This window comes from Cydia fagiglandana, chromosome 23 (genome assembly GCF_963556715.1).
Source record: "Cydia fagiglandana chromosome 23, ilCydFagi1.1, whole genome shotgun sequence".
NCBI classification, from domain to species: Eukaryota; Metazoa; Arthropoda; class Insecta; order Lepidoptera; family Tortricidae; genus Cydia; species Cydia fagiglandana.
In genome coordinates, this window is record NC_085954.1 from 12,712,028 (window position 1) to 12,731,339 (window position 19,312).

The 19,312-nt window shown below is 37.9% G+C and overlaps 1 protein-coding gene across 8 annotated transcripts in view; it reads right to left on the reverse strand.

Annotated features, from left to right (window-relative positions):
- The window catches only part of LOC134675839 (hemicentin-2), a 665,006-nt gene that overhangs the window by 429,931 nt on the left and 215,763 nt on the right, over positions 1 to 19,312 (reverse strand). The gene's annotated exons all lie outside the window — the stretch shown is intronic.

The window sequence follows — 19,312 nt, forward strand, 5'->3', positions numbered from 1 at the left end:
CCACAGCCGGACAGCGCGAAAACTGAAAGAGTTAATGTAAAATTTTGAAGAAGAAGGAGGGGGAACCAGTAGCAGATTTTGCGAGCAACGAATGGAGGAAAGAAATTTAAACTGAGTTTTGAGATAAAAAGGAGTATTGGGATGAAACAGCGTTACATACAGGAGGGAAAGAATATGTATGTTGCGACGGAAACGGATAGGCAACCACTTAAGCTGCGAACGAAAGCTTGATATATGATCGAATTTGCGCAACCCGAAAATAAACCTAATGCAAACATTTTGAAGTCGCTCGAGTTTGTTCAATTGCTCTTCAGTAATGTCTAAATAACAAATATCTGCATAGTCTAAAATTGGCAGGAGGAGAGACTGAGCAAGCGCAATTTTAGTGGCGAGGGGCAAGAAGTTTCGAATTCGACGTAGGGAACCAACCGTAGCAAAGATCTTTCTGCTCACCTCACTGATCTGCGGAATCCAAGAAAGAGTTTGATCTATGATCACGCCCAGATTTTTAACATGGTTAGAAAAAGGAATAAGTACCCCATCGAATAAAACACGAGGTAAATTTTCGAAGTCGACCCTTGCTATGTTTCTCGGGCTGCCGATGATAATAGCTTGAGTTTTGGACGGATTAACCTTTAAACCATAGCAAGAGCTCCATTCAGATATGCGTTCTAAGTCGGTGTTAGTGGAATTGATAAGATGGGGTAAATCGTCCAGCGGGCCTTGGGAGTAGATTTGGAGGTCGTCGGCATAGAGATGATAAGAAGATAGGAGATTTGAAGTAATGGAATTTATGAAAATAGAAAAAAGTAAAGGGGACAGCACGCCGCCCTGCGGAACGCCAGCCAGCGTACTGCACCAAGATGAAAATAAAGAATTATCAGCTTTAACCCGTTGCCGACGACCATCCAAGTAGCTGTGAAACCACGTTACTGCTGCAGGAGAAACATTGAGAGAGCGCAATATCCCCAACAAGATGTCGAAATCAACGGTATTGAAAGCGTTGCTAAAATCTAGCAACGTCAATACCGTTAGCATTCGGTTATCCATGCCGCATCGGATATCGTCGGAAATCTTCACCAGTGCGGTGACCGTGCTGTGACCGGAACGAAACCCTGACTGGAGAGGATTTAGGAGAGAGTTTTTATTTAGAAAAGAAGTTAATTGCAACTGCACAAGACAATGTATTTAATATAAAATTATAATTAATAAGTTAAAATCTTTTCTAAATATGCACCATTTCTATAACGTTCCTTAATAACCATAGTGGAATTATACAAAAATTAGAATCATTCAAATATTGCCTAAAGTTGTTCGATTTTTAAAAGTTTATTTTTGAGTTTCAAATTATTTTGTATTATTATATTGGGAGCAAATTGTTTGTTTATCCCTATACATAGTTGACTGATACGTAAACAATGATAATTGGCATTAAATTCGCTATTAATTATTTATGAAATCATTCTATTTTGTGAAAAAGCGTACGAACTTTGCGGCTAAAAGAAAGTGGTCATATTGCAAAGTAACTATATCCAGCGGAGCGTGTCACTGCCATCAAAAGGGTGCCACCGGAACTTCGCTTCGACACGCAAATGGTAACACTTATGTTCGGGAATGAAATTCGATACCTGGTATTCGATACCTTGCTGCTTTGGGACATTGCCAATTTAGTGGCAAAAGTGTTACATAATCATTTCAACTCGCTGCCTAATATTTTCATATATATTCAATACATATATGAATGCTGTAGAATATAGTTTTAAGAATAATTTGCATGCTGTCATGAGATAGCGGATTAAGGTGGATCATTACTAACCTAAAGTTAAGACCTGTAACTGACCCTTTTTCTGCAAATAAATATGAATCTGAATCTGAATCAATAATTTGTTAATGTTACTAGATATATGTATTTCACTTAGAGCTCCTTGCACCATTCACTAGCCCGGGGTTAACTTGTTAACCCTGAAGTTACTATGGTTACCAGCACAATTTGACACTGGGTTAACGGTTAATCCGGTTAACTCCGGGTTAGTGGGATGATCAAGTGGCCCTTAACATAGTAATAATAAACTAATACCAAATGAGTACCTGTATAAAAACTTTTTACAAAAAAAAGATAACCGACTTCAAAAAGAATGAAATAAAATATTGTCCTTTTTAAGTCTATGCGTTACCAACTGATATGTTTGAAGTCGGTGCCAAGCCAACTTTTGAAGCATACCATGATTTTGGTGCGATTCGATAAGGACGTACGTTGGATTGCCTTACACGACGACAATGAACGTACTTTCTGTAGGTACAGTGGACGTTAAAAATATGTTTACACTTTTCGTCTTATTACAAAGGAGTAAGGTGCAAAAGTGTAAACATATCTTTGACGTCGGTTGTACCTAAGAACATACCTCAGAACACACAATCAAAGCTTCTTGGCACAATCCGTACCATGTTTGTCGGCACGCAAGCGTGGGATTGGGACTGAAGTTATTTCCCGTCCCTTATTCAGATATAAAACAATTCAAGGAATTTACTTTCTTGTCAAATTTCACCTAAAGCGGTTCAGTTGTTTAGCCATGAAAAGGCGACAAAGAGGCAGACAGAATTACTTACACATTTATAATAGTTATTAGTACAGTTCCAATGGGATTTATAGTCATAATGCTGATTATTTTTGACGGGTATTGTTAATACTTGGCTTGGCACCGACTTCAAACATATCAGTTGGTAACGCATAGACTTAAAAAGGACAATATTTTATTTCATTCTTTTTGAAGTCGGTTATCTTTTTTTTGTAAAAAGTTTTTATTTTTCCATTTTTAGTTTTAACGCATTGTTAAGAGCGCGATACATGAATGAAAAACAACATCATGATTAATACTAAATTCGTGTACCTACTTTAATAAATATGTAATCAGGAATTTTCTCGAGTCCGTCTGGGAAATCATAATTCACTACACTAAATCCATCCTCCGCCCCGCCACTGACCCAATCCCTCAACCCCCCGATCAATCTACCTCACAGCGAATCAGCCGCTGATCCATGTACTACCCCTTAACTCCTAACCCTAACCCCCGATCCGACCAGCCTACCAGCTTACCAAGAGTTTGACATTGATTTATTCGCTAGCGTGTAACTTACTTTCTTTGCATCTCGCTCGTACTGGCATATTAGTGCGAGCGAGATGCATACAAAGTAAGTTACGAAGACTTTAACCTCGCTAACTTAGCGAATATGTCAATGTCAAACTCGTGGTAAGGCTACACTTGCACTACATCAAATTGGCGGTGTTCGGAAGCAAATGCTCGAGTTACTTTAGAAAACACCGAAATCACTTTACACGTTCCTTTAAAAACTGAGGAGTTCCCTCAATTCCTCCTGGATTCCATGATCAGACCAGAACCAAAAATAATACGGAAACACTTTGGACGCAACTCCTTCCAAACAAAAAAAGAATTACTCAAATCGGATCACAGGTGCCAGAGTAATCGCTGAACATACTACATTTAAAAAATCATCATCATTATCATCAAAACAATCATCATCATCAGGTCTACTTCATCAAAATGGTGGTTTTCGGGAGAAAATGCTCGAGTTGCTTAAGAAAACACCCAAATCACCATGCATGTGCCTTTAAAAATTGAGGAGTTCCCTCAATTCCTCATGGATCCCATCATCAGACCAGAACCAAATTAAAATGGGACCAACTCGGAGGTACCTCCTTTCAACCAAAAAAAGAATTACTCAAATCGGACTACGGATGTCGGAGTAATCGGTGAACGTACATAGAAAAAAAAAAAAAATAGCCACAACCGAATACAGAACCTCCTCCTTCTATGAAATGGAAGTCGGTTAATAAATAGGCTTTATTGATATTAATATCTACATTTCCACGTAGGTATTTATACTAGGTACACTAAATCGACGTTATCACATTACATCCGACACAATATACCTAATAAAGATATATCCAACGCATGATTACACACACATGACCCAAAGTGGTTATCACTCAAGAAACACAGTTTTTACGGCCCCTGTGAGCTTAGCGGCGTTCCCTTTGCTTGCCGAGGCGGGCGAGTCCGTTTAATCAAACGAGGATAACAAAAGCTACCTGATTATTAGTAACAGATTTTGTAACATGCTAGCTTCTGCATCCGACTTCGTCCGCGTAGTTTCTTAAATGATAACCCAAATGGGTTATCATTCAGACAAAAAAAAGACAAAAACGTTAATTTATCTTTATTTCATCCAATTATCTTTCACTTATAAGTAGCAGGCGTGGCTCACTCCGAGATTTCATCGCTTTGCTACAGGTAGCTAAAAGTACATCCGTTCGACCCCAATTTTGGGGTTTGCCATAAGCCGCGCGTGGCACTGTCGCCACCTAGCGGCCATATCTGTGCTGATCGTGACAGATGCGTTTTGTAAGAGAGTGAGTCTTCTGTACCTAGTACTATTATTCATTCTGTGCTTATAGGTATATTTATAATTCAGTCAAACATAATTTTTGTACCATTCATTCATTCAACATTCATTCGTTCACGTCTTCATTCGTTCAATTTTTACGGAGCTACAGGTACACTGGTTAGCCCAAGAAACTCGTCCTCAACGGGAACACGTCACGGACCCGCAGGGAACCCTCGCTCGGTACGACCTTGGGCCGATAGCAGGATTTACGCTTGGCTGCGCGCTCCTTGAGATCGTTTGTAGGGTGCGATACGGGAACGATACGACGTGGCTACGACACGATATATCTTTGGCACTTAGTTTCAAATAATTCTTTAAAAAGGAGACGGATTTAAGGAATGGTCCGGATCCGTGCCAAGGCTTTCGACACTTCATTTTCAATGGGTGATCGGTGATCATGTGATGCTTTTAGCCCGGACCCGGATCGTTCTGGCGTGAAGCGTTATAGAGAATACTATATTCTCTACTCAATAATTGCTACGAACATAAAAAGGAGGTGTTTTACCTAATCATCGATTAAAGAACGCTTCACGCCAGAACGATCCGCATTAAGTTCATTTTAAAAATAATACCTTCTCCTTGACGGTATAAAAATGCCGTTATTAGAAACAACGAAATATCAAAACAGATTCCGGATAAAATAGAACTACGAGTAGTAAATAAATATGAAACAAGTACTGCGTAACGTTACGTAATACTACGTAACGTACGTACGTAGTAAGTTGCGTACGTAATGTTACGTACGTAAGTAGTACGTGACATTTATTAATAACCGACTTCAAAATTCTAATAAACAACTTTCTTCAAGACATTAGTAAACAAACCATCACCGATATATCCGTCCTTTGACAAATTGTGGACGTATCTTAAAGTCTGAATCAGGTAGTAAGACCCCTACGACTATTTCACTTCCATACAAAACTTTGTAAACGAATCAGATTCGGTGAAACCGAAATACAATTAATTAAAACATTGCCCTAGGCTTAAAGTGATGATAATGCAGAATGGAACTGTACTGCTTTATATATTGTAAAAGCTCTTACATAATTGAAAATTCGTGTAATTCAGTTGCTCAAGCTGAAATATAGTAGTGAGTAAAATATATTTTAATTACATAACACAATAGGTACGAGTAGTAGCAGTAGTAATTATACACTTTATTGAGTTTATTGTACAAAAATAGGATCACATGAGATTAATATAGGTACATTTAGGTACAAAGGCGAACTTATCCATTTATGGAGTATAAGGGATCTATATCATTTAAATCATGGTAAATAACAGACGCTGTTACTTCTAAAAGCGATATTTTTATACAATACGATAATTATGTATATTATAATATTTGAAAAACTAAGCTAACAAACTGTCCAGAAAGTAAAGAATGTAGACAAACAAAATACGTGTCCAAATTCAATGAAGCTACTTTGTTTTGTTAAATTACTAAAGTAATTGACGTGGTACTTCGAAAGAACACTGACATAAGAATTACATATATTTAACTGATACATAAATACGCATACATATAATTACGCCTATTTCCCGGAGGTAGGCAGAGACCAAGGATTTCCACTTGCTACGATCCTGACATACCTCTTTCGCTTTCATAACATTCCTCAGTCTCTTCACCTGGCCTTTCTTCTTACTCCGATCTGATCAGAGAAAGTCCGCCAAGGTCTACGCCTTCCAACTCCCACTTCATTCCATCTAACTGATGTTATTCAATTATCGTGCATTTCTGTACTAACTAGTGTACCTACTTGTCTGTAGTCTGTACATATTGTATTGGAGCGAGTAAGACACACGAGAATTCAGATATCATTCTGATGTCAGTGTATGTTCGAATTGGCCTGTCCAAGCTTACCTATACACCATCAAACATTGTACGATTTTGAGCATGTGAAAAAACGAAATATCGTATTGTATAAAGGTTCCCAAACGATAGCGGGTAACCACGTTAAGGATACTCGCTTCGCTGCCCCCTCCTTTGTGTTTTTAACGTTTTTTACCTAATTACCTCCCTCCCCCTACTCTGTTCTTAACCGACACCAAATTTTGACACAACGTACCTTAACATATTGCATAAAATTGAGCATAATTATGTATCTTTTTTTTAACGACGTTTTTTTTGCCTAAGCGTTACTTGCACCAAACCATTAACCCGGAGTTAACCGGTTAAACCTGGTGTTACCATGATTACCAGTACAATTTGGCAATGGGTTAACGGTTTAACCGCTTAACCCCGGGCTAGTGGAGTGGTCCAAGTCAAGTGGGTCTAATGTGGGTAATTAAGTAAAAAATGTACCCTGATACCTAATAAAATTGACACCAAAGTTATAAAATTACATAGTTTTTTGAAATAACTATAATTTCCAGCAATGAAAACTAATACCTGACATAGATCATATATAGTCCCACGGGTAAAGGTACCGTATGGCGGTTGGCGCTTACGCTATTATTAACGCCGCTCCAATATTATTGCGGCGCTATGCGACGTAAGCACCAGCCGCCATAACTAAGGTACTTTATGCCGTGGAACGTTACATATACTCGTATATGTTACGTAAATGTCCATGCCGAGTTTTATGTCATTTAAGCATGTCGTATTGAGCATAACTTCGATTGTATGGGAGCCGCTTTTTGATCGCGGGTTCGTGTACCTAGCTTAAGAACTTTGCATAGTTACGTTAAAAATGAATCTCACGCGTATTCGGGAAACGAGATAATCACAAGATCTAGAAACGATATAGAGATCAACTAGATTTACATTAGATATCGACTAGATGTGACTTGGATATCTAAGTCATAACTTGTCGAAATCGTTCAAGAGGGCCTCCAGAATCGCGGAAACGTCAAATTTGACATACTTACCTATCTTACAAATATCTTTAAATTATCCATATCGTAACTTGTTGAGGTCTAGTAGAGATCTAATACATTTTCAGAATCGAGCCGTCTCAAACCGGCAGGCCTTACGCTATAGGAAGGTTTACTGCCATCGTATAAAAAATGATTGAGCAAAGTTAAATCAAAATTGGCTGGTACCTTTTTTATATAGCCTTAATGATCCCTTTTTGTGGTGAAGGCGAAACGTCATAATGAATTTCGTTTCACGGATGATTCGGTTTGTTGGGGCTTTCTTCGGTATCTTTTTAAGTGACTCGTAAAAAAGTCAGAGACATAGATTATAATTATACTCATACAATATCAATATCATGAGGAGTACTAGGTTAGCGTGGTTGGGCATGTAATGCGGAGGGATGAATGCCATATAGGCAAAAGAATGTTAGGAATGAATGTTGATGGACGGAGAGGGTATGGTAGACCCAAAACACGATGGATGGATTGTGTGAAAGAGGATATGAGAAAGAAAGGAGTGAGTGCTGAGGACACGAAAGACAGAGGAGACTGGAAGAGAAAAACATGTTGTGCCGACCCCACATAACGTGGGATAAGGGCAGGGGAAAGAAGAAGAGGCTTTTAGTACAATATAGCTGAAGCACGTAATAATATTTTTTTTTCTCTTTGTTAGCTAAATACATAAAAAACAAGCGATTTTGTGATAAAACCTGACAAAACTTCATCATCATCTCCTTAGTGCTGTCGCGGCTCATTAGAGTCTGTGGTCCGCTCTGCAACAATTTTTATACGCAACAGTAGCATATCTATAGCACTGTTACTTAATCTATATCACTAATGTAGCCTGTCAAGCATATTTCTGTTAGAGGATATCTCTCGGCTTGTGGCGGATATCCTTTCCTTTTTGCTGGGATGGATACTGGATCACTGACCGTGTATTGTTGGCGTGTCAAGTTGTAACCTTAGTAGTACCTCCATAGCTCACGTTTGGCTCTTTTAGGTTTCTTAGGTACCCTGATGGATCCCTGGAGTAGCAGCGTCCATCAGATAGGTCGTATGCTTCTTTGTCACCGATGTTGATGAGCGGCCTTATTTTTGATGCATTTATAATTTATTACTTTATTGTTTCTTGTGTGGGTACATAAGTTTGTAAAGCATATTTTTATTATATTTTAATACCTATCATTTACTAGCTTCCACTTTGTTTGAATATGGCTAAGGTTCTAAAAACTTTGCCTTTTTTACATACGTGAGTTAATTTCAACAAATTCTTTTGTGACTATAGAGTTCTAAATGTTTTAATACCTACATGTTTAAAACTTTAATGTCCTATTGGCTTAAGCTGTTTATTGTATGCCACTATCTATAAGTATATAACGATATTTTTTATATACTTAGGTATTTTAATTAAGCCGGTTATACTAGTATTCATGTTTATTAAATACCAAATCACTCGGGTAGCTAACAAGTATAGCAATAATTTTAAAATAAGAACCAATAAATATTATATTAATATCAATAACCCATCTATTTCCACCCACGCTTACAAAACGACTTCGACAAGTCCTTTGGGGTTCACTTGATATATGAACATGATATATGAGTAAATAATAAATATACCAGTTTCATGCATACGTTAATATGTAGATTAAATGTACCTATGTAAAAAAACTAACATAATATGGAGGGTTCTATTTGATTTGAATAATCAGATGTATCAATTCCTGAGGCTAAATATGTAATTTTCTGTACAAAACAGTCTGCCCATTTTTGCGGGGGAGGGGCACGTCAAATGTATACGTAAGGTAAAAATAGCCATGTCAGATAAAGGCCAACCTGACCAACATGCTCAGTCAAAAGCAGTTTTGCCTGTTTTTGTCGGTTAAAAGTTCTTTTGATCAGTTCACACTTTTGACTGCAACATATACATTATTGAAGTTTTGTCATCTTGGCCAGCATCACCAGTTTCGCACTGACATAAGATAACATAGTATAAGATAGTTATTTATTGTACATAAACGCTATCGAGACCGTAATTTACTTTCTATGCATCTTGCTCGTACTTGCATATTCGTGCGAGCGAGATGTATACAAAGTAAATTACGTAAACGTTAGCCTATGTCAGTTTTAACACCGTCACTGACTCATGGTACGGGTGCAGGTACGAGTATGTAGGACCTTTTTCTAAGCAAGGATGACAGCCGTTCCCACGGGCGTGTTATGATCAAGTTTCGTTCCGCATGGGATCCCCCGGCAAATTACTCGCTCTATGACTTTTATCGTTTTTAGACTTGGTTATTTTTACTCGATTGCTGGTAAAAAATCCTCTCATCTACTCAAAGGTTAACTGGAAGAGATCTCTCAAAGGGATTAGTTCGCCTTTGTACTTTTTACTAATTTTATGTTGTTTTTAGTATGTATTTTTGTACAATAAAGAGATTTACTACTACTACTAAAAATCAGTATCTTTCTGAGTGTTTGTTTGTTTGTATGTAACATGTAGGAATATTTATTGGTAAACTCAGCAGCCAAATGTGGTATAAAAAAACACTACCCGAGTTTTTTTTATTTTTTGTGCTGGGTCTTCATAGGACAGAGGTTTTATAATTGCAGTTTTTAACATTCATAAGTACTTTTAAATATGCCTGAATTGAAGAAAAATATCCTCGTCCAAGTCCTATAGCCAGTCTATTATACTGAATGAATCTATCTACTATTGGCAAATAAAAAAGTTGTTTACGTATTTTTTGCGATGTAGGAAACTACAGGTTTTTTAAATTTAGTAGTAAGTAATGGTTTGTGCTTTACACAAGTAAAATAAAGTCGATATTATAAAAACAATCTGTAAAAACTAAAAATTTGACTTTGAATACAAGATAGTTCTAAATTTAATAACTTTACCCATTAGGCAACAGAAGGCCTTTTTGTTAAAAAATCTCAACTGTCTACCTGATACTCTATAAGGCTTCACATATTACATTACGACCACAACGCGCTGACCTCTCAGCACCCAACTAATGCACCAAACATTCCATCACGCAGGCAGCCACCAGGGGTCTCTGTGGCTGGACGGCAAAATGCAACATGGCGGATGCAGATGGCGAAAAAAAACAGGTAAGTGAAGTAATTTTTAAAATTACATTTTTAATACTAGACGCGACATGTTAAAATGCTCGAGTTGATGAAAAATTCGTCATTTTGAAGGAACTTTTTTATTACGACGGAGCAAATTAAACGAATGATGGCGAAGGGAAGAGAACAGTGTAGCCCAAGGACAATCATAATTGAACGCTGGAGATATTAGGTAAAGACAGGAAGATGGATATAAATACATATCCACTTGCATCAATTTACTTTGCTCCTCTTGTGGATAAAATGTAACTTTTCGTTTTTGAATAATAAAGAGAGCTTTTTCGACCTAGTTTAGTGAAAATAAGTTTTAAATACAAAATGACAGCGCAGTAGTCTCTCTCTTGTGTTAAAAATATTGACGTTATTATGTCTTTTTTGGGTTTTTATATATCCCTGAACAAATAGTTTGAGACACTTGTCCAAGAAATGTAACCGTAGCAAAATTTTTAAATAAACAATAGGTTGTTAAAGAACCCCATTTATAGTTATATCTCATAAACCCAGTTTCAATAACATTCATTGTTAAAATTCACATGCGACAATTTCGCATCCCAAAGCAAACGTTGACATTGAAAACCACCAATTTCTATAGCAAATACCGCGTCCAAAGAATCACTCTTAATACGAACATTTAAACACAAGCGGACAAATTCGTTCGCGAATTTACACTCAAATTTTCGTCCATTCCCGCCTTAATAACCGGCAAATTCAAGCCAAATTGCACTTTAACTACTGGTGATAGAATCTAAAATTCAATGCGGCATTTAAGTGCAACATTACGAGGATATCTGCATTTGAAATTGCACTTTGAAATCATGGAGTTACAGTTCAATTTTGAATGGGAAATAATTTCGAAAGGAGGGCAATGGAATTTGAGATTTCCGGGTTGGAAGTTAAGGTTGAATTTTCTTTACCCAAGTATAGAATGATATTACTTGGTCTAGTACAGTTTGGTGTAATATTGTTATTGTATATTTTCACGGATTTTACGCTGCAGTGGGAGTCGGGTGCGAAATTTGTATGTTATTTGTGAGTTGGGAGTGAAATTTCAAGTTTCTTCGCTATCGATAGTGATGCTTTTGTTTTGGTAAAAGTTTTGCGGTTCTTGAAATGTAAATGAGATAAAAATCTACAATTTAACTTTAGAGATCGGAAATTGGTTCCTAGAATGGTAATTTTCTCGAAATGCGAGGAAAGTTTTTAACTTACGAATAGTGGTACTTACTAGTTCTAGTTTATTAAAATGGAACGAAAACGACGACAATGACTCGCGGTAGACCGGGCCATGCCTGGGCCGAGGCATCCGACATGTAATTTTCTATGACAGCCGGCCCCTGTTTCACCAACGTGACAGGTGCGACGAATTGTAAAATCACTGTTGCTGACGTCACAGGCATCCATGGGCTACGGTTACCGCTTACCATCGGGCGGGCCGTATTCCTGTTTGCCACCATCATTGTTTTATTAAAAAAAACTTTATGATATCGGAAAAAAACAGATATTTCTCTTGCTAAGTTTATGACAATTGTCACAAGAAACACTACAATTGTCACGAAATTCCGACATATAACTCATTACCTGTCAAGAATTACCTACAATTCTTCTAAATCTTTGACAATTGTCAGAAACTTCGTAGGAGAAATATCAGTTTTTTTTCGATATAATAAAGTTTTTTTAAATAATACAATGATGGTGGCAAACAGGAATACGGCCCGCCCGATGGTAAGTGGTAATCGTAGCCCATGGATGCCTGTGACGTCAGAAACAGTGATTTTACAATTAGTCGCACCTGTCACCGATGTGAAATTGGGGCCAGTGATGACGTTTAGGCATTTTGTGAAATAAAATTAGGCATTTGGAGATTCAGGCATTTTGATAATATTAAGTTTTGAGGTCTAGGAACACGCTAGGAATTTTGGTAAATGGGTAAAATTAAATCAAGGTGCAACGGAACCAAAGCGTTTGGTTTCGCGGTATAAATCCGTCGGGCTCGCGTCAAATTGTGGGACGAACGTTTCAACTGCGGTTACCTTCGTGCCTATTTAATTAAGGCTGATGACGTCATTAACGTTAAGTCCTTTTGTATTGTAGGTACATACAATATATGTTAAGGTGGCTACTGACGAGCCTTCCAACAGTCCAAATAGCGTGGCTGCAATCCAAAATCGGTCCGTGAATGTCAAAAACTTACAAAGTTTAATATTAGGATGCCGTCCATCTGGATGAATCCATTGTAACGGCATCTATTTGGAAGGCTCATTAGTGGCCTGTTTTATATGTTGCTGTCTTGACACATGTCTTTATAGGTACATACATACTAGTACATTATTGTCGAGGCTCGGAAGTAGCTACTTGCAGGCTGCGGATTCGTTTTAAACGGACGGCCTTGGGAGTCCGTTTAATTGAATCCGAAGCCAGCAAGTAGCCTTCCAGCCGAGTCATATATATAGTCCGTTTTTTTTAGCATTAGAAAGAACTCCACAGAAGCAAGCGTGCAGTTTTTATCAGGCTCTTTAGTTGTTAATAATTATTGAATTATTTATTTATTTATTTATTTATTTAATCTTTATTGCACAAAAGAAAAATCTTATAGTACAAAAGGCGGACTTAATGCCACAAGGCATTCTCTACCAGTCAACCTTACAAAACAATTATCTAATGTAGCATGGTCAATGCATATAAAATACTTCAATTTATTACCGCTAAAAGTGCCGGATTTGGAACCACAAGCTTACTTCTGCGAAGTTCTTTCTAATGCTAAAAAAAACGGACTATAGTGCTTTTCTCAATTTAAATTTAAATAAAAAAAAAAAAATTGAAGTGTATTTTTCTGCCGAAAATACGCCAACCTATTTGAGACAACTAAATAGTCGCGGTACTAATCATCTGTTTGGCTGTTTAATGGGCCTGTGCCTTCATTTGATAGGGCCATTTGAACTTTTAAAAAGTTTGGAACTCGACAAATAATGGAATTTGTATGCAACATTGCAGTCCCAAAATCGAGACTGCAATGTTTTTAACTTTTTAATTTTTGACTGACCATAAACTCCGCGCTTCGCGACCTATTTTTTAGACGGCAAAGTCGACTTTGCCGTCTATTTTTGAGAAAAATAATGTTACTGTCTTGTCACACACATGTCTGACTAGAGTTTGTTTGCTGTTTCAAGCTACCTACAATTTTTTTAACTCATATCCTGAGTGAGTACAAATATTCTTTATTGCACACCCCAAATCACAAAAGTTCATTTTTTAAACAAATTATAGTTAATTAAATTAAATATAAAATAAGCAGTTTGTCACATTAAATTACAATAAAGAAAAAAAATAGAAAACCCCAAAATGGATAAACGAAATGGTACCGACATCTGACCCTTAAAACAAACCGCATTGACTGATATTTCTTATTAAAAAACTTGTCATCAACCTATAACAAGCAGTAAAATTAAAATTGGGGTAGGGGTGTATTTTATTTATTTTATAATTTTTCCTCCTTTTTAGGGTTCCGTACCCAAAGGGTAAAACGGAACCCTATTACTAAGACTCCGCTGTCCGTCCGTCCGTTCGTCTGTCACCGGTTCGTATCTCACGAACCGTGATAGACACTTGAAATTTTCACAGATGATGTATTTCTGTTGCCGCTATTGTATATACTTAGTAAAGCACGGAACCCTCGGTGGGCGAGTCCAACTCGCACTTGTCCGGTTTTTTATAGTCGGACTGCGGGCATATGTGTAAATGTGTACTATAAGTGCTATGAATGTATGAATTGGTGGACATACTTAAAGCCCCGCTTGTATGAGCAGGTAGGGAATGGATCGAAAATTCCGCACATTGTGATCGGTGCACGACCCAGTTGCCTAGGGTTGTCACTTGTCACGTTAACAACAAAATTGAAGCTTTTATCGGTGTCTGTGCTTTCCTTGCAACAGGCTACTCAAACACGATTATATTGCGTTGTTATATCACGGAGTTACTATAGCTTCTGCGTCCATCATTAGATCAGTCAGATGATTTTATTGATGACAGCTTGAGGATTTTAGCTCAATCCGATACTTGGAAATGTTTTTTTTAATTATATTTCGCTGGTAGCTCACTCGGTAGAGCGGCGGGCTGGTATCCCGAAGTCGCGAGTTCCAGTCTCGCCTGACACAGTGTGAGTTTTCCAACTTTACCTTTATTTCTAAGTACCTATTGTGCAATCGTTCGCACTGCCAAGGAATGGAATTCCCTGCCGGCGTCTATATTTCCGTGTTCTTATAACCCGGCAACCTTCAAATCAAGAGTGAACAGGCACCTTCTGGGCGAGCTCGCTCCATCGTAGGCCACGTCTACGCCTCGGCTAGTCTGTGGCCATGAGTAAGCCCATTCATAATAAAAAAAAATAAAAAAAAAAATCGTTCGCAGACGTTTCTGTATTGTAATTTTAATTATACTTTCTACTAACACACCTAATATCTTACTTATTACTAACATAACATGGATGTATTTGTATCCGAAATAAATGCTTTCACTTCATTTCATTTCTGCTTAATCACAGAATAAATCATAGTACTAGGTACATAAGGTTCACTCTCTATCAAAACGCGTCTATATGGCCGCTAGTTGGTGCAAGCGCGCGCAGGCGTTCGTTCCATAGCGGTGCGCGGCAACTACGAGTACTGCTAGACACCAAAATTGGTGTGGGCCGCATGTACTTGTAGCGACGAGACGAAATCGTGGAATGAGCCATGCCTGGCTTAATCATCATCATCATTATTCTTAAGAGCCTAGCTCGTGTCGGTGGAGTAATCGCCATTCCTTTCTTCTCTCTGCCACTGTTTCGAGCTCCTGATATGTCACTACGTTAATTTTTTCTCCTGGCTTAATACAAAATTAAATTTCTCCGAAGTGCCAACCCTAGTAACGAGGGTGAAACTACCCACAATAATAACGGGGTTGCGCCGCATCCCCCGTAATGCAGCGTAATTTGCAACCCGATGGGAATAACTTCGGTCTCCATGTATATACACTCGAGTGTAAAAATATGGGTGCACACATCATACTCAAAATTTGTCCCATAGCTCTTATGTCAGCGAAGTATGAACTATGGGACATATTTTTGAGTAAGTTACATGCATGCACCCATATTTCTATACTTGACTGTATTAATTTAGCTGTATTTTTTTAGGAACAAGTTATAGTCTCCTATCCTGTATGTTCTTTAGTTAATAATTAAATTAAATTAACCTAAGCTTGGCTGATTTCAAAATTTCAAACTGTTATAATTTTGAATGGGTTCAAATTTTGCGTCCATGTTCGCTAGTAAATACTATAAACAGCAGCTCAAATTAAAATATAAGAAAAAAAAAACATTGGTTCATCATCATAGGCCTAAGTACCTTTTTTTGCCTTATTACACTAAGGTTCAAAATTGTAAACATAATAACGTCGACGTAGGTACAATACAAGCAGGTACCACGCCCACCCTGTTAACATACCACCGATGTACACCTTATGCCTTTTGTGATAAGGTCCACCGATGTACAGTTAACACTGTTGCTGTTTGTACAAGTTGAGCCCCACGATCAGTCAAATGTGGTGACAGCCCTAATAGGCAGCAAAAACTAATGAGTAATGTCCGCAGTTCCGCAGATATATCAGCTGTCATCGTGTTAGAGGTTTCTACACAGAACAAATAATAGTACTAGGTACAGAAGGATCACTCTGTATCAAAACGCGTCTATTACGACAGATATGACCGCTAGGTGGCGCAAGCGCGAGCAGGCGTCCATCCCGTAGCAGTGCGCGGCAACTATAGTTCCTTTTTTTAGCATTCGAATAAAACTACGCGACCTTGACGTGTCTTTTAAATGAAAAATCGTGCTTTTTAAAAATCAGTATTAGGTACTTACAAAAGCAAAACAATGTACCGTAAAAAGGGGTGAGTAGGTTTCGAGGGGAGAGTTGGGTTATGAATAGGGAGAGAAGGTTTGAGAGGGGGGTGAGAAGGGATTTTAAGGTAACTGCTACAAAAACAATGTATTCCAATTTAAAATGGGGCTATAGTAATACGCATAATAATAAAAAAAATCGATCCAACAATCTTCCAAAATCACCTAATTGTATGAAAAACCCTCTCACCCCAAACACGAGGCACTACGGGGTGAGGTGGGTTTTCCTATTTATCGTCAAACTTATGAAATGGAACTACCCAAAATAAAATACAAACATCCGAACCACCTATTATATACACCATTCAGTTTTCCCATGTAAAAATAAAATTTTATCGAGGTTTGAAAGTCAAATTTCACCCAACTCACCCCATTTTACGGTACATAAATAATAGCCCCCTTTCAAAATACTCAATTTGAAACTGTACCCATAGTGTAAAACTGTAAATTTCATTCGATACCGTGACGTGACGTAAACGTTTGCGTTAAGCGTCATTTTGTATAGGATTTAGAGTTTCCAAAACGTCCCGCTTGGCGCGCTGTTCAAAATCCCATACAAAAATAGACAACGCAAACGCGAACGCTCGTCACGCTATAAAATATACACTAGGGGTTCTGACAGCAAATCATGTTTTACTATCAAAGTTTCATCGAAACAACCGTTAACCCTAACCAACCCAATAGTCTTTATTATTCATAACATAAGAAAACTTCAGCCCATACGGCCACGATCCGAAACTCTCAATAAAGACGGTTAGCACCTTCGTAAACAACAAACATTAGAAGGATTTGCTCACCGTACTATATGTATACTGGCTTCCTATTATATGTATTATATGTTATGGCTTTTATATGTGTACCTGCGACATCGTTTGCCTGGATTAATGATGCTAATTGATAAAAAAACCGGGCAAGTGCGAGACGAACTCGCGCACGAAGGGTTCCGTACCATAATGCAAAAAAAAAACAAAAAGAAGCAAAAATAGAACGGTCACCCATCCAAGTACTGACCACTCCCGACGTTGCTTAACTTTGGTCAAAAATCACGTTTGCTGTATGGGAGCCCCACTTAAATCTTTATTTTATTCTGTTTTTAGTATTTGTTATTATAGCGGCAACAGAAATACATCATCTGTGAAAATTTCAACTGTCTAGCTATCACGGTTCGTGAGATACAGCCTGGTGACAGACGGACGGACGGACGGACGGACAGCGAAGTCTTAGTAATAGGGTCCCATTTTACCCTTTGGGTACGGAACCCTAAAAAACTATGTACATTCTCGGGCCACAAACTATCTTCCATTCTCCATCATCATCATCATCGTTTCAGCCTATAATTATACGTCCCACTGCTGAGCACAGGCCTCCTCTCATGCGCGAGAGGGCTTGGGCTATAGTCCCCACGCTAGCCTAATGCGGATTGGGGACTTCACATACACCTACGAATTTCTTCGCAGATGTATGCAGGTTTCCTCACGATGTTTTCCTTCACCGAAAAGCTAGTGGTAAATATCAAATGATATTTCGTACATAAGTTCCGAAAAACTCATTGGTACGAGCCAGGATTTGAACCCGCGACCTCCGGATTGAAAGTCGGGCGTCATATCCACTCGGCCACCACTGCTTGCTTGCCATTCTCCATACCAAATATCATCCAAATCGATGCAGCGGTTTATGTGTGAATAGGTAACAGACTGACACACACAGTTACTTTCACTGTTAGATTATTATTGATATAAGATAAATTATAGTATTATAGATAAAATATAGATTAAGATTAAGTAAATAACTACTTCCAATATTTGAAATTATTGCACACAACAACCAATTTTTTTACAACTACATGACAGGCTCTATAATTGAGCTGATTTCCGCTTTAATATTTATGTACTTTCTTCATGTCTATGTAGCAAAATAATTTAAATAAATAGCCATATACAGTAACGCTAATTTTAACCCTTACACTACCTTCCTTGTACCATCTTACCCCCTAAAGGGGGTGCCGTAATATATTAGTGTTCGGAACTAACTCCAAGTTGTTTAATTTGAGACAGGTGCTCGCATGATGTACGGCGATGGGTGGAAGGGGGGTGAAAAATGGCCCCAATGTTTAGTTATTAAGGCAGGAGAGGGTTAAGTGCCATGTTTTTAACTATTAACTATGAGCTCTATACATCTCTGTTATATTGTATTAATAGCATACTGCCGTATTCTAACTTCAAGATATTCATAAGAGGCGACACGTACTAGATCCATTCTAGATACGTTATAGTTTAGATGTCAACTAGTTCTCTTTTGCAGCGCAATTCGGGCAACCAATGTCACTTTTACGTTAGATAGAGTAAGATATCTATTAAATGTGAATTGGATCTCTAAGTCATATCCTGAGGAAATCGTTCAAGAGTATCTCCAGATTCACGCAAATGTCAAATTTGACAGTTTAGATCTTAAACATATCGTTATCGTATCTTGGTGATGTCTAAAAGATATCTAATAGATGTTTATTTCAAAATCCGAATCGGGCCCATACTATTTTGTGAATTTCGGTTCGGTTCGGCTATTTTGGGAGTATCGGTTCTTTCCTATAATCTCACATTATTTAATAGATTCAATATAATATTTACAATATTTACAAATGACATCAGTTTTAGACAAAACCTAATGTCACCTGGGGCATTGTCCCCAGGATACTGACCGCATTTCCCCGCTGTATATAGGTAGTTAAACTTAGCCTTTGGGCAAAATATGATGCTGCTCGTATATAGGTCGCCAGCCACCCCAACAAGTTTTCGGGAAATATGTTTTGTATTAATTAATTATTTTCATTATTATAATGTATGTAGAGAGCTGGTGGCATAGCGGTAAGAGCATGCGACTTTCAATTCGGAGGTCGCGGGTTCAAACTCCGGCCTACCTATGAGTTTTTC